We start from the raw sequence: 16170 nt of genomic DNA, 5'->3' as shown, positions 1-16170 counted from the left end.
TGGTTCGCTAAGCCAACTGAGGAGAGGTCTTCAGAGGGGGAGGCAAGTGCAACAGCAGGACAGGTTGGAAGAGGCAGTGGGGTGGCCAGGGGTAGAGGCAGGGCCAGAGCGAAGACTCCCCCAACTGTTTCCCAAAGCACCCCCTCGAGCCAAGCCACCCTGCAGAGGCCTAGGTCTTCAAAGGTGTGGATGTTTTTCAGTGAGAGCGCGGATGACCGACGAACAGTGGTGTGCAACCTGTGTCGCGCCAGGATCAGCCTTGGAGCCACCAGTACTAGCCTCACCACCACCAGCATGCGCAGGCATATGATGGCCAAGCACCCCACGAGGTGGGACGAGGGCCGTTCACCGCCTCCTGGTCACACCACTGCCTCTCCCCTTGGACCCCAACCTGCCACTCAGATCCAACCCCCCTCTCAGGACACAGGCACGAGCGCCTCCAAGCCTGCACCCACACCCTCACCTCCGCTGTCCTCGGGCCCATCCAGCAATGTCTCTCAGCGCGGCATCCAGCTGTCGCTAGCGCAAGCGCAAATACGCCACCCCGCACCCACACGCTCAAGCTTTAAACGTGCACATTGCCAAATTGATCAGCCTGGAGGTGCTGCCATACAGGCTTGTGGAAACGGAGGCTTTCAAAAACATGATGGCAGCGGCAGTCCCACACTACTCGGTCCCCAATCGCCACTATTTTTTCCGGTGTGCCGTCCCAGCCCTACACCAGCACGTCTCCCGCAAGATCAATCGTGCCCTCACCAACGCGGTTACTGGGAAGGTCCACTTAACCACGGACACGTGGACAAGTACTGGCGGGCAGGGCCACTATATCTCCCTGACGGCACATTGGGTGGATTTGGTGGAGGCTGGGAACGAGTCAGAGCCTGGGACCGCACATATCCTACCCACCCCCAGAATTGCGGGTCCTTCCTTAGTTCTGGTAACTGCGGTGGTCTATGCCACCTCCTCTAAACCCTCCCTCTCCTCCCCCTCCTACGCAACCTCTACCTCTCAATTAATAAAACTGAGCAGCACGTCGCCAGCAGTCAGTGTGGTGCAGCGCGGCAGCACAGCAGTGGGCAAGCGTCAGCAGGCTGTGCTGAAACTACTCAGCCTAGGTGACAAGAGGCACACGGCCCCGAGCTATTGCAGGGGCTGACTGAGCAGACCGACCTCTGGCTTTCGCCGCTGAGCCTCCAACCGGGCATGGTCGTGTGTCACAACGGCCGTAACCTGGTGGCGGCTTTACAGCTCGGCAGCCTCACACACGTGCCATGCCTGGCCCACGTCTTCAATCTGGTTGTTAAGCGGTTTCTGAAAAACTACCCGCACTTGTCAGACCTGCTTGGCAAGGTGCGCCGCGCACATTTCCGCAAGTCCACCATGGACGCTGCCACCCTGCAGACCCTGCAACATCGGTTTAATCTGCCAGAGCACCGGCTGCTGTGCGACGTGCCCACACGGTGGAATTCTACAATCCACATGTTGGCCAGGCTCTATGAGCAGCATAGAGCAATAGTGGAATACCAACTCCAACATGGGCGGCGTAGTGGGAGTCAGCCTCCCCAATTCTTTACTGAGGAGTGGGCCTGGATGGCAGACATCTGCCAGGTCCTCGGAAACTTTGAGGAGTGTACCCAGATGGTGAGCTGCGATGCTGCAATCATTAGCGTCACCAGTCGTCTGCTATGCCTGCTGAGAAGTTTGCTGCAAAGCATAAAGGCTGACGCTTTGCGGTCGGAACAGGAGGCGGGGGAAGAGAATATGTCGCTTGATAGTCAGAGCACCCTTATGTCTATATCTCAGCGCGTTTTGGAGGGGGGGAGAAGCAGGAGGAGGAGGGGGAAGAGACAGCTGGGCCCACTGCAGAGGGTACCCATGCTGCTTGCCTCCCATCTGTTCAGCGTGCATGGCCTGTGGACGAGGAGAAGGAGGAGGGGGAGAAGGAGGAGGATCCTGAAAGTGATCTTTCTAGTGAGTACAGCCATGTCTTGCGTACTGGCACCCTGGCACACATGGCTGACTTTATGTTAGGCTGCCTTTCTCGTGACCCTCACGTTAGACGCATTCTGGCCACTAAAGATTACTGGATGTACACTCTTCTCGACCCCCGGTATAAGGAGAACCTTTCCACTCTCATTCCCGAAGAGGAAAGGGGTTCGAGAGTGATGCAATACCACAGGGCCCTGGTGGACAAACTGATGGTAAAATTCCCATCTGATAGCGCTAGCGGCAGAAGGCACAGTTCCGAGGGCCAAGTAGCAGGGGAGACGCGGAGATCAGGCAGCATGTTCAGCGCAGGCAGGGGAACACTGTCCAAGGCCTTCACCAGCTTTATGGCTCCCCAGCAAGACTGTGTCACCAATTCCCAGTCAAGGCTGAGTCGGAGGGAGCACTGTAAAAAGATGGTGAGGGAGTACGTAGCCGATCGTACCACCATCCTCCGTGATGCCTCCGCTCCATTAACTATTGGGTGTCAAAGCTGGACACGTGGCACAAACTTGCGCCGTATGCCCTGGAGGTTCTCGCTTGCCCTGCCGCTAGTGTCTTGTCAGAGAGGGTGTTTAGTGCAGCTGGGGGAATCATCACGGACAAGCGTACCCGCCTGTCAACTGACAGTGCCGACATGCTGACACTCATAAAGATAAACAAAGCCTGCATTTCCCCAGACTTCTCTTCTCCACCAGCGGAGAGCAGCGGAACCTAAAGAATCTTTTCGCTGCAACCGCAGATAAAAGCACTCTTCTGTATCACCGGAAAAACGGGGTATTTCTCTTTGTCAATCTGTCTCTGACATTAGTCCTCCTCCTGCTACTCCTCCTCCAGAAACAACATGTCATCGCGCTGAACGGCCAATTTTTCTGCGGCCCAAAAGGGTCATTTACATCTACCAATGTTTTTACAATTTTTGCTAAGTTTCAAAAGTATTGAGATTGTTACATGAACCAATTTTTTCAACATGGATGCCTCCAGGCTCTGTTACAAATTAAGCAACAGTGAGCTGTATCTTTAAAACAATGTTTATGGGTTTCACCTGCCCTCTCGGTTGATAAATTTTTCAGAGGTACACTTGTACTCTTCGTACACTAATTTTTCGGGCCCACGCCTACACTCTTATCCAACTAATTTTTCCGCCCTTCACCTACACTCATGGTATCCCAATGTTTCAGAGGTTGGTCTATACTATTACTACAGAAATTTTACTGGGGTCTGCCTACCTATACTTCTGCTACAAGAAAGCTACAGGGGTCTGCCTATACTGCTGTCACTTACATGTTACAGGGGTCTGCCTATACTGCTGCCACTTGAATGTTACAGGGGTCTGCCTATACTTCTGCTACAGAAATGTTACTGGGATCTGTCTTTAGTGTTACTACAGAAATGATATAGGGGTCTGCGTATACTTCTGCTACTAAAATGTTACTGGGGTCTGCCTATACTTCAAGAACAGAATTGGTGGTGGGGTCTGCCTATACTGCTGCTACAGAAATGATACTGGGGTCTGCCTATACTGCTGCTACATAACTGTTAGTGGGGTCTGCCTATACTGCTGCCACTTAAATGTTACAGGAGTCTGCCTATACTTCTGCTACTATAATGTTACTGGCGTCTGCCTATAATTCTGCCCCGTAAATGTTACAGGGGGTCTGCGTATACTTCTGCTACAAAAATGGTACTGGGGTCTGTATGTACTTTTACTACAGACATGTTACAGGGGTCTGCCTATGCTTCTGCTACATAAATGTTACAGGGGTCTGCTTATACTGCTGCTACAGAAATGCTAAAGGGGTCTGCCTATACTGCTGCTACCGAAATGTTACTGGGGTCTGCCTATACTTCTGCTACGTAAATGTTACAGGGGTCTGACTATACTGCTGCCACTTAAATGTCACAGGAGTCTCCCTATACTTCTGCTACATCCCCAAAACACTGACAGACTGGGGTAGGGTGCAGAGTAAAGATGGTTTACCCCTTGCGTTGTCGATGAGGTATCCGACACCCAAACAGAATGAATAGTGTGTGGACACATGGAGTCCCCATTGCTATGTCACTCGCAGCATCTTGGGCCACACAAGGTGTTTGCTGGGACAGAGGCTGACCCAGGGCCCGCTCACATACTTCCCACACCGAGTATTGCTGTATTGTGGAGATGTGTAGAAGTGCTGGGCTGGCAGCGGAGTACCCTTTATGCCCACGTTATGCTCCTGACGGAGGTGGCAAAGGTTTGGAATGAAGATGGAACGTCAATCTATTATCAATTCTCTACAGCATTGTGGGCTATCGCCCCCCCCACCCCCCTTTTGAAGAAGGTCGCTGCCTGGCCCTGCCAACCCTCTGCAGTGTGTGCCTCCGGTTCCTCCTCATGGCAGACGCACTTATAAATAGACATGAGGGTGGTGTGGCTATGAGGCCAGCGTGTGGCATGAGGGCAGCTGAAGGCTGCGCAGGGGCACTTTTGTGTGCGCTACGAATGCAGGGTCGTGCCGGGGGGGGGGGGGGTTGGGCAGCATGTAACCCAGGAGAAGAGGCAGCGGTGTGTCCTGCAGGCACACTAGTGAGACCCGGGAACCTGAGATGCAGCCCTGCATGTTGCCCCTCGCCTGCCCTATCCGTTTCTGTGGCGTTTCCATCAGTTTAGTAGGCTTTGCAGATTTTCACAAATGAAAACCTTAGCGAGCATCGGTCATATACAAAAATGCTCGAGTCGCCCATTGACTTCAATGGGGTTCATTACTCGAAAAGAACTCTTGAGCATCGCGGAAAGCTCGACTCGAGCAACGAGCACCCGAGCATTTTGGTGCTCGCTCATTTCTACTCATTATGCCTCTCTCTAAGCCTTTGACTAACTCTGATAGCTAAAGTCATAGCTTCATCCAAACTGTGAGGCACAAGATAAGCAATCAATAAATTTTTTATTTAATTAGCCAGACCACAATAAAACTGGCTTTGTATAGCAGGGTCATTCCACTGAGTCTCTGTCGCCCAATGGTGGAATTTGGTGTGGAGATCCTCAATAGAAGGGTCTCCCTGATGTAAACCTCTGAGTTTTTCCTCTGCCAGGGACACTATATCATTATAGATTAAACCTAGAACAGAGAAAAAACTATCCACAGATGATAAGGCTTGTAAGGCTTCATAGGAGGGGGGCAAGAAAAAAGCCCACACTTGAGGATCTCCCTGCAGCCTTGAAATGACAATGTCCACCTTCTGTGACTCGTCACCCAAGAAAACAAGATGCAACTGCAAGACCCTCTAAAGGAAACAAATTCCTGTCTATTTCCAGAGAATCGGTCAGGTAATTTGAGTTTAGGCATCTTTCCTGGAACCACCAAAGTCAGATGCCACTGCTTAACCTCAGCTACATCAATTGTCAGTGCCCTTAGCTGGTCTGATAAAATCTCCATGGGATCCATACCAGATATAAATGCAGATCCCACTGAGTAGGGGCTGTTTAATATGTCCCGTCCAAACAGGATGCGCTGGATCTGTAACCTGAAACACTCACACAAATACACACCAAACAGTGGTAAGCAAAATATACAACTGCAACAAGAAAAGCACTGCCCCTAAATAACCTAACTCAGGGAAAGGACCTACCTATATGTAGATAACATGCCCTGAGAAGAGCAAACCTGGTCACATACCTCAGCCACTAGCTGACCCAGAGCCAGAAGATAGAGAAAAGCATACAAAACCAGTACCGTATTATTTAGAAAGGAAGTGATCCCAGAGCTGCCGCAACATTAACGGTCCAGTGAGAGGTCCTATCATTGATTGACAGATATTTGTGCATGACTGTGTATACACAGAGAGCTGGCAATCACTGATATCACTGCCCACTTAACCATTACGCTCAGAAAGAGCAGAGATTCAGATTAATAAAATATAAGGTTCACTGAATCTTTTCCCACAAACATATACATCAATCTGCTCAGCTCCTCCTGCTCTATAACATGATGCCTGTAAAATGAAATATATATTCATGTTTGCACATTCCTTTTAACATTCCAATTCTGGCTTACAAATTAAACAAAGTATTTTTTGGAAACTTGTCTGATAGCAAGGATATCTTCAGAGGGAAAGTCTGATCATTTAATTGAGCAGGTTTTACCAGATTCACGAGTAACATTGGGTTTGGAGTGTTTGTGTTGAAACATTTTATATTTGCCATATAATATAATTAACTTAGAACTGGATAGTCTTTATATCTGTTATAACATTGTTCAAATTGAAAAAAGTGATGTGGATAATACTATAATTTGGAGAATTTAAAATGATACTTCATGCCCCTTTGTAATGAAACATTCATGTGAATAAATTGGTTGCAAAATATATAAAAAATTAACAGCATGCTGCCTACTGAAATTAATGAAAACATTGCAAATGATCTTTTTGATATATGCCTAAATGTTCATTAGTAGTTCCTTATTGTTCTTTTTGCACATGGTTAGTAATGATATCTCTACTAGAGATGAGCGAACGTACTCGTCCGAGCTTGATGCTCGGGCGAATATTAGGGTGTTCGGGATGTTCGTTATTCGTAACGAACACCACACGATGTTCGGATGTTCGTCTATATGCGCTCAATGGGGCCGGCGGCAGCAGCGCCAACCCCATTGAGAACATATAGAAGACAAATCCTTCTTCTCTGCCACAGCTGTAACAGCTGTGACAGAGAAGAACGATGTTTGCCCATTGAATTCAATGGAACCGGCAATACAGCCGACTCCACTGAATGCAATGGGCTGCCGGCGATCGCGGGATGAATTGTCGGAAAGGGGTTAAATATATAAGCCCTTTCCTGCAATTCATCCAGAAATGTGTAAAAATAAAAAATATATATATACTCACCTGGTGCCGACAGACGGAGTTCAGCGCGGCAGGCTGCAGTTCTCCTGAACTGCTCTGAACAGCTGTTAGTAGTATTCAGCAGCCGGGGATTTAAAATCCCCGCCTGCTGAATAAGATGCCTCTGAATGGTCACAGCCTGACCAATCAGAGGCCAGCCCTCACTCACACCCATTCATGAATTCATGAATGGGTGAGTGAGGGCTGCCTCTGATTGGCTCAGGGGCAGGAGAGCTGCCCCTGAGCCAATCAGAGGCAGCCCTCACTCACCCATTCATGAATTCATGAATGGGTGTGAGTGAGGGCTGGCCTCTGATTGGTCAGGCTGTGACCATTCAGAGGCATCTTATTCAGCAGGCGGGGATTTTAAATCCCCGGCTGCTGAATACTACTAACAGCTGTTCAGAGCAGTTCAGGAGAACTGCAGCCTGCCGCGCTGAACTCCGTCTGTCGGCACCAGGTGAGTATATATATATTTTTTATTTTTACACATTTCTGGATGAATTGCAGGAAAGGGCTTATATATTTAACCCCTTTCCGACAATTCATCCCGCGATCGCCGGCAGCCCATTGCATTCAGTGGAGTCGGCTGTATTGACGGCTCCATTGAATTCAATGGGCTAACATCGTTCTTCTCTGCCACAGCTGTTACAGCTGTGGCAGAGGAGAACTTGCTGTGTCGTTCCCATCATTTTCTTGAATTGCCAAGATTTTCACACATGAAAACCTTAGCGAGCATCGGCGAAATACAAAAATGTTCCGGTCGCCCATTGACTTCAATGGGGTTCGTTATTCGAAACGAACACCCGAACATCGCGGGAAGTTCGTTTCGAATAACGCGAACCCGAACATTTTGGTGTTCGCTCATCTTTAATCTCTACATAACAGATTCACAGAACATGTTGTTTTTTTTTGTTTCCATCAAAAGTATAATTGACAGGGGTAAGCAAGAAAATAATTTGATTTGTAAAGTCTGCTATCTAGAAAAATTTATATTGGATCATTGGGCTATTTTTGAGCTTGGAACAAATACAGGTCATTATAATATGACAGATAATGGGACACTTTCAGACAAGCATATTTTTCATCAGTAATCGAGCTAAATTCTTAGGTCTGCAATATTTAGCTAATATTAATTTATGAATCTATTTACATGGACATTTAAAATATGCTTTTTTTCTGTTATACAGATGCAATACGCCCACTGAAGTATATAAAAGGTGATTAAAATGCAGATGCATCTGTATTACATCTGTGTTCCATCCTTATTGCATACATATTTGCATTCACTGGCATTATTTTCTCTTGAGTAGAATATTGTCCATTTTCGCCCAATATAAAATAATGCCCATGAAGGCAAATACGGATGCAAATACAAATGAACTACTGATGCAATTTCATGCATAATGCATCTATTTTACAGATATGTGTAACCGACATTTACAAAAATGCTCATGTGAAACTGTCCAATTAAGTCCATATCATGATAGGGGTCGTCATACAAATATAACCTTTTTTTTAAATAGGCGCAGGCTCTGCAATCAGATGATCTGTATAGGTCTGTCCCCTATAATGGTGATCAGCTTCTAATGCCAGCAAAGTAACATTGGACCATACATTTTCCCTTCAGTGACCACTCCATTCTGGTTAATATGCGGGAAGCCATCCTCCTCTATTACATATGGCCTCATGGAACATTTGGACAGGGATTGTCTGTTCTAAGATTATTTCAACAATATCTCCAAAATCTTTATGTATTGAAGATGTATTTTTCCATCAAATACATTTATGGGATATGAAAAAACTGTGAAGTCAGCTCAACTAATCCTGCAATTCATGTTTGCAAACATTTTCCAATGCTGGAGAGTGCAGTCCAATGGATCTTTAGAGATATATAATTGTATCCGAATTTTCCTTATAAGAATCCCAGCACTTCTGTTAAAAATTAACTTTTATTCATTGCATCATAAAAATGATTCAGGTAGTGTAATCATAACAGCACCTTCGTATTTCCAGCATTACTTTTCTTAATCATGGCATGTGAGTGAATAAAAAAACTCCCAGTTTTAAAAGCAATACTACCCAATCAAGAAATATAGATCACATACAGGTTTGCAAATTCAGATACATTTATGGGATATCTCTCAAGTTCTTAAGTTCAAATTGGACACTGGGTCATAGTTTAGAGGGAAAAATAGTATAACAACTGTGGATGTGAAACCACTGTGTCAACCTACTGGGTAGGTGATGATCCAATCCAGCACAGTGGACAGCTGACCCCTGCGTGGGAGGTAAGATGCCAGATGTACAAATCTCATATGCAGATGGAAACTAGGGAAAATATCTTTCTCTGAGCTGATAACCTGGAGAGGGAAACCCCTGCCCATAAGGGAGCTGGCGTCCCGATAAGGTCAACACCATGGTAGTGAATAAAAAAGGATATCTATATTAATTAATAGACAGCTACCCTATATCATAATTGATAAAACTAAGCAGATCTGGTAAAACTGTAAAAAAATTTATATAAAAAGGGTCCTTGGTTACTTTGTACAATAAATGAGGGTCCCAAAAGCTGGAACCCGACTTATCAGAATGTCATGGCATATCTTAGTCAAATGCCAAATTATTTGCGAATGCACCTTATCCCATTAACACCAGAGGGGGTACATTGACATCCTGGTTGTCTAGGGCTTATATGAAGTGGTGTGGCTCACGATCCTGCTCCATACAAGGCAGTGTCGGCTGTCTGTCATAGCAGACAGCTGCTGCAACAGCTGTAATCAGTGCTAATGCTAATCATTGCTTTTAACCTTCTAAATATCGCTTTCAGTTCTTACATTGCCAATTATTGTTTGGGAGTCCCCAATGACCCCCAGCGATCTGCCATTTGGTTGCCACGGCAGTGGGGGACCTTCTGAAGGTATGCCTTCATTGACTGTATGTCAAAATGCAGTATAATGTAATACTTTGGTATTACATTATACTGTAGCAACAAACAATCCATCACATGTTGAAGTCCCTCTTGGGGACTAAACAAACTATGTAAAAATAGGTTAAAAAAAAACCAAAAAACCTTTTATTAATTATTGGAAAAAAATAAAAGAAGTAAAAGTAAAAAAAAAATGTTTCCCATATTAATAATAATAAATAAAACACATTTGGTATTGTTGTATCCATAAAGATCGAATGTAATAGAATGATACTTTATGTATCCCACACTGCGAATTTTGTAAAAAAAGATAATCAATGCCAGAATTGTGTACTTTTGCTCATGCTATCTTCAAGAATTTTTTTTAGACAAAAGTCATATGAACTACAAAATAGTACCAAAAATCTACAGGGTGCCCCACAAAAAAAAAATCACTCCCACAACTATATCAATGGAAAAATAAAAAAGGTTATGGCTGGCAGAAGATGGCAGTAGAAAATAATTTTATTTTTTTGCCAAGGTTTTTTTTTTTTCTTTTCTAAGTAGTACAGCAAGGTATCAACGTAATCATACTGACCCACAGAATAAAGTTATCATATCATTTTTGCCACCTAGCTTATGCCATAGAAATAAGATTCCCCAGATGTCAAGATTTTTAAAATGTTTTCCAGTAACTTGTGTAGTACATGAATGGTACCATTGAAAAATACAACTCACCCCACAAAAAACAAGCCCTCATGTAGCTATGTAAATTTACATGGAAAAAGTTATGATTTTTTTTAAAGTGAAGCTGATAAAATGAAAATGAAAAAATAGTTGGTTTCCTTAAGGGGTTAAAGGTTAGAATTGCATATACATATTTTGTGACAATTTCTGGTGCAGGTTTCTGAGCCGAAGTCAGAAGTGGATTCGAAAGGAATGCATATACTTTTTTTTAGCCTTTTTACACTGCTCTCAACACTTTTCTAAAAACTTTTATCTTGGCTTAGCAGAAATGATAAGGCTACTCACGGACCAGCAAACTTACTATAACTTACGCTAAAAAAATTGGTGTCAATTATAGCACAAATCTATGCCAGTCCATAGTTGGTGTAGATTTTATCTTATGCATGGAGGCCAGAGATGTGCCTAATTTTTTAATAAGTAATATACTTCTAAATAAAGCAAGTGCATCTTACTCTAGGGCAGGGATAGCCCTAGGGATGTACAAGCTGTGTGACTGCACTAAGCATCTCATTCCTCCATTATAATAGGGGCACAATGAGTAGTTACACCTGGAGCTGCAGAGAGCAGACTGTCAGAGACAAGATATGCTATGTTCTCTGGCAGCAGCTTCTCCATGCTGCTGTGTGTGGCTATTCAACCTGTCACTTCTTCCTCTGTCTTCACTGTAACAAATAGGACACAGAACCTTCTGTGATATCACAGTCATGTGATCAAAGTCCGATGTCTAAGCACCACTAAAGAGTTCTCCTCTCATACACTACCAGGAACTCTGGGAAGCCGGCAGCTTGCCGAAGCACAGCAACAAGTGTAAGCTGCTATCTCTCCTGTTTGTAGTCTTATACTGGCTGCTAGAGGTATCATTACTATGAGGGTTAGGTGGGGGGCACTATGGCTGCTATTAGGTATGCGTCTATGTATATACATATAATTCAAAATATTTTTATTTAAGGATGCAAGTTCAATAAACCATATGTTTACATGGTAATATTGAGGTATACAGTGATGATCTAACAAAACTTTACGTCTATGTTGCATGTTACAAGTAATTGGAATTCTTGTAATTACTAAACATGAGTCTTCCATTGCTATTTGCAGCTTAGGACAACAGTCTTAATAACCAAATTAGAAAGTAAAAAGAGTCAGCTTGAAAGAGACAGAGAGGGGAAAAATAAAATAGGAGAAAATAAATAAAGAAAAATAATTTGAAAAATGGGAGAGAGAGTGGAAAATGAGGGAATATGTCTGAGGTATATGGTGAAGATGGAATCATAGAATCATAGAATGATAGAGTTGGAAGGGACCTCCAGGGCCATCTGGCCCAACCCCCCGCTCAGTGCAGGATTCACTAAATCATCCCAGATGGCTATTTGTCCAGCCTTTGTTTGAACACCTCCTGTGACAGCCTGTTCCACTCATTGATCACTCTCACTGTCAGAAAGTGTTTTCTAATAATTTGTGTCTCCTTGTGCAAATGAGAATTGGGTAGATCCCTCTGCACTGGGGCAGCCCTTAAGATATTTGTAGACAGCTAGTAAGTCTCCTTTCAGCCTTCTTTTTGCAAGCTAAATATTCCTAGATCCTTTAACTGTTCCTCATAGTATGTGATTTGCAGACTACTCACCATCTTGGTAACTCTTCTCTGAACTTGCTGCAGTTTGTCTATGTCTTTTTAAAAGTGGGGTGCCCAGAACTGGACTCAGTATTCCAGATGAAATCTGACTAAGGAAGAGTAGAGGAGTATAATTACCTCAGGTGATCTAGCCTTTATGCTTCTTTTAATACATCCCAGAATTATGGTTGCCTTTTTGGCTGTTGCATCACATTACTGACTCATGTTCAGTCTATGATCTATTATTATATCCCAGTCTTTTTCACATGTGCTGCTTAGCCCAATTCCTCCTATTGTGTATGTGCTTTTTTTCATCTTTCTTGCCTAGATGTAGGAATTTGCATTTCTTCTTGTTAAATACCATTCTGTTAGTTGCCGCCTACTGTTCAAGCTTGTCACGTTTTCTTTTTGAATGCTCTCTCTCTATTCTCTAGTTTAGCTATCCCTCCTAGCTTTGTGTTGTCAGCAAATTTAATCAGTTTCCCCTTAATTCACTCCTTCAGGTCATTTATTAAAATGTTGAACTACACTGGGCCCAGAACAGAGCCTTGTGGTACGCAATTTGCCACTTTTCTCCAATTGGAAGCCCAAAAACATTTTGAGTTATGATGTAAGCAATGACAAGTTTGTGTAATTATGAAGGCACAAAACTATTAAGGAGCCATATGTTCAAACTGGGGGAAGCACAAATAAAATCTAGGAATCCAAAGTAGAGTAAAAACAGGAAACTTTATTGTTATTGTTCGCAATAAGCTCTTCCATGTACCTTATTTTATCTAAGGACTCTAACCACAGGAACCTCAAAGGCAGCGATGGGGACTTCCATAGTCTTGGGATAGCTGATGAATCTGAGTATATCCTTTTTAACTTTAGAGCTATATCCTGGATTCATAGATAAGAAGTAGAGATGAGCGAACGTACTCGGATAAGCACTACTCGTCCGAGTAATGTGCCTTATCCGAGTACCGCTGTGCTCGTCCTGAAAGATTCGGGAGCTGCCGCTGCTGACAGGTGAGTCGCAGCGGGGAGCGGGCAGAGCGGGCGGGAGAGGAGGAGAGAAAGATCTCCCCTCCATTCCTTCCCGCTCTCCCCTGCAGCTCCCCGCTCCGCAGCGCGTCCCGAATCTTTCAGCACGAGTACAGCGGTACTCGGATAAGGCACATTACTCGGACGAGTAGTGCTTATCCGAGTACGTTCGCTCATCTCTAATAAGAAGGCTATTTCTAGTGAGAAAGACAATGTCTCCCCATTTTATGAATTGTATAAAGTGTTAACTTCTTGTCAGATTGTGAAAACCAAGGAACATGAGCACCAAATATGGTGGAAGCTACACCTATCCAAGGAGCATTTCCAGCATTTGTTTGATATATTGAGGTTACATTTTGGCAAGCCGTGAAGGCGTTCTATACTATTGGGACAGGAATATATAATTAAGCTCTTGGAATTTGTTTGAGATTGAAAGCTTGTATGTTAAAACAAAAGATTTGCATCAGGTCTCTTTTGGAAAGAATCATTCCAACTCTCTCCAAGTCTCTTAAAAAGGGCAGAGCATCATCTTGTGGATAGTAAGTCTCATATATGTGGTATTGGGGTCTCCAGCTTAGCAAGAAGGGAAGAACCACTGAGCAATGTTGGCAGGCCAGGGTTGCCCACAAGGAGAGTAAGCAGACCTGGCCATGAAATCAGTCCCAGATGTGTTGCAAAACCATCCCAAATATCAAGACGTTGTGTCATGAAAGGTAAAAATTCTAGTTCCTAGAATTGCTGAGAGAGGACAATGTACTCATTGTGTATGCAAGGGGGAAAGACAATGGAATCAGCCTGCCAGATAATCTCTCACTCAAACGCATTCCCTACTGAGTTTATTTTAGCCGAGGAGGGAAAATACAGATAATAAATTGCGAGTAATGTTATTCAGAAATTACCGCAATTCGTTTACTTGCGCGGTTGTTTAAGCGATAATCGTTGCATGTAAAAGAGAATCCATCTCCAGGACATTAATTCTGCCAAATCACAAAATTTAGCATTTACCAAGGACTCTATCAGCAGGAAATATAAAAACCACGCTGTTGACTAAAGGACCATTATCCAGTTCAGAAACCGGAAGCCCAGGTCAATCCTTTACAAGTTCTCCTATAGGAACCCCCTGTGGACTCCTTCAAATGCTTTATCAGCACTGACCCCTAACAGGCATAAGGGTTTCCCCAAGTAGTGAGCCCGCAATATTAGGGAAATTGATCTAATCGAGTTATCCTGAGCTTCATGCCCCAGTATAAATTCAACTTGTTCTCTATGAATTAAGAAAGGTATAAATGGTTGTAGTCAAGATGTTAGGATTTTTAAGAACAGTTTTGTATCTACGTTGAGCAGTCATATGGGATGATAGGTGATACAGGTTGAAGGGTCTCTCCCTGGCTTAGGTATTACTGTAATTATGGCTTGATGTGCTTGGGGAGGGAATGAACAAGTCCCACCGCCCCCGTCCCACCTCCTTTCATTGCAAATAGTGCAGAGGGGCGGAGAGGAGGCAGAGAGGGGGCAGGAGCTCAGTCCCTGCTCCTGGCTCTTCCATCCCCCCCCCCCCCCTGCACATGAGCATGACGTATATCGGCTCGGCGTGAAAACCGAGCCAATATACGTTCATGTGAATGCACCCTTAGGCTGCAGTGGTAATTGCTAAGCCACGGTGCTGCCTCAACAAGTAAATTGAAAAGAGTCAGTAATTGAAGCACAAAAGGTAGTATACATTTTTATTTATGCAATGATGAAGCATGATTTACATAAAACCAGAAAACTCATTTAACATAACTCATTATGTTTTCATGCAGTCATATGGAAAACCAAAGATTACACATTAGGTAACATTGTGTTATGTGAAAAACTCAGCTTTGCTGTTTTGACAAATCTTTTGACAGGCTGTTCTCCATCTAAATGTACGCATATGAGACAACACATCACATTTCAGACTGTGAGAAATTGCCAGGTTTTTTGTCATTTCCTGCATTTTGTCAAATTAAGGATAAATAGTGATGATTATATTGCAGATTTGTGAGGAGACAACAATCAGGTAATTAATATTGATAAAATGTAGTGCAATAACATGGTTATTAGCAGAACAGATGAGCTGCATTTGTTAATAACGGTAACAAGACTATAAGAAATAAAAAAAAATCCAATAAGCAGCAAATTATTAAAGCTTTGCTTTTGTTAGCCATAGCTCAGCATATTTAGCAGCAGTTTTATTTGATTTTTATATGTTTATCTGCTTGGAGACAAACAATTTAAGTTAAGCAATCTGACAGCATTTATATTTTGTTCATTTAATAAGCCTTGAGACAAACAACTACAAAATCTGTTCCTATTTAATGTGTTTCTTGTATCTTTTTGCTTGTTAAGTCACTGAAGATATATTTTTAATCACTTACCTAAAGAGTTTTAGTTTTGCTTTATCTTTCAGCTTCATGTTTCTTCTGAAAAATAACAGTGATGATAAAAAAGAGGTGTATGTTAAAATAGAAATATCCATGTTTAGCTTGTTCATTCTGCTTATTTACACTGTATAAATGTAGCCTTTATCAGAAGGCATACATTCCTGATGATGGTGATAGAAGTATTGGCATGTTGCACTGATTCCAGTATATCATACCAGTTTGCTTGAAGCCATTCATTTGTTTTCTACTCTCATCACTCCACAAATCTCATAGTCTGATCCTCTATAGGCTGGATTATGTGTACTAGAAGACCAATTATTGTTATGAGGGTCCCTTCCACAAAACCAGCATGCTAATTTTGTAGTGTTTAGCAATTGACATATGTTATGAATTATTTTTTAATGAATGTTTAGGCCCAATGTTCACAGGCAGATTTGATTCGAGGAACCTGCGCGGGGGGCACCCCTGTAGGAGATCCACAAATCAAGCCACCCATAGAGAGACATGGGCACCCACAAAGCAGCTAGAAGCATGTGGATATGTTTCTTTTCGTTGTGCAGATCTCATGCACGGGAACAACATGCAGCAAACTCCATTTCCTGCGGATCCCGCAGTCAATGGTAGCCATC

This window comes from Eleutherodactylus coqui, chromosome 1 (assembly GCF_035609145.1).
Source record: "Eleutherodactylus coqui strain aEleCoq1 chromosome 1, aEleCoq1.hap1, whole genome shotgun sequence".
In the NCBI taxonomy this organism is placed as follows: domain Eukaryota; kingdom Metazoa; phylum Chordata; class Amphibia; order Anura; family Eleutherodactylidae; genus Eleutherodactylus; species Eleutherodactylus coqui.
The sequence above is the reverse complement of the archived record's forward strand: the minus strand, read 5'-3'. Positions refer to the sequence as shown.